Source organism: Aythya marila (genome assembly GCF_965140915.1).
Source record: "Aythya marila genome assembly, chromosome: 10".
Taxonomy (NCBI): domain Eukaryota; kingdom Metazoa; phylum Chordata; class Aves; order Anseriformes; family Anatidae; genus Aythya; species Aythya marila.
The window spans coordinates 3,957,720-3,957,928 of NC_139051.1; positions in this window are offsets into that span (position 1 = coordinate 3,957,720).

Genomic DNA, 209 nt, shown 5'->3' on the forward strand with positions numbered 1-209 from the left:
GCGGCCCCGCCAGCCCGCCCTCCTCCTCCTCCTCCTCCTCCTCCTCCTGCCGCCACCAGGCGGGGCCGCCGCGGCTCTGAGGGAGGGAACCGGCCCCCAACCGGCCTCGCCTCACGCCGGTGCCCGGCCGGGAGAAGCGGGGGCTCCGGGGCTCGTCCTCACCGAGCCCCCCCCCCCCCCGCCCCGGGAGGAGAGAGCCCCGCGGGCGG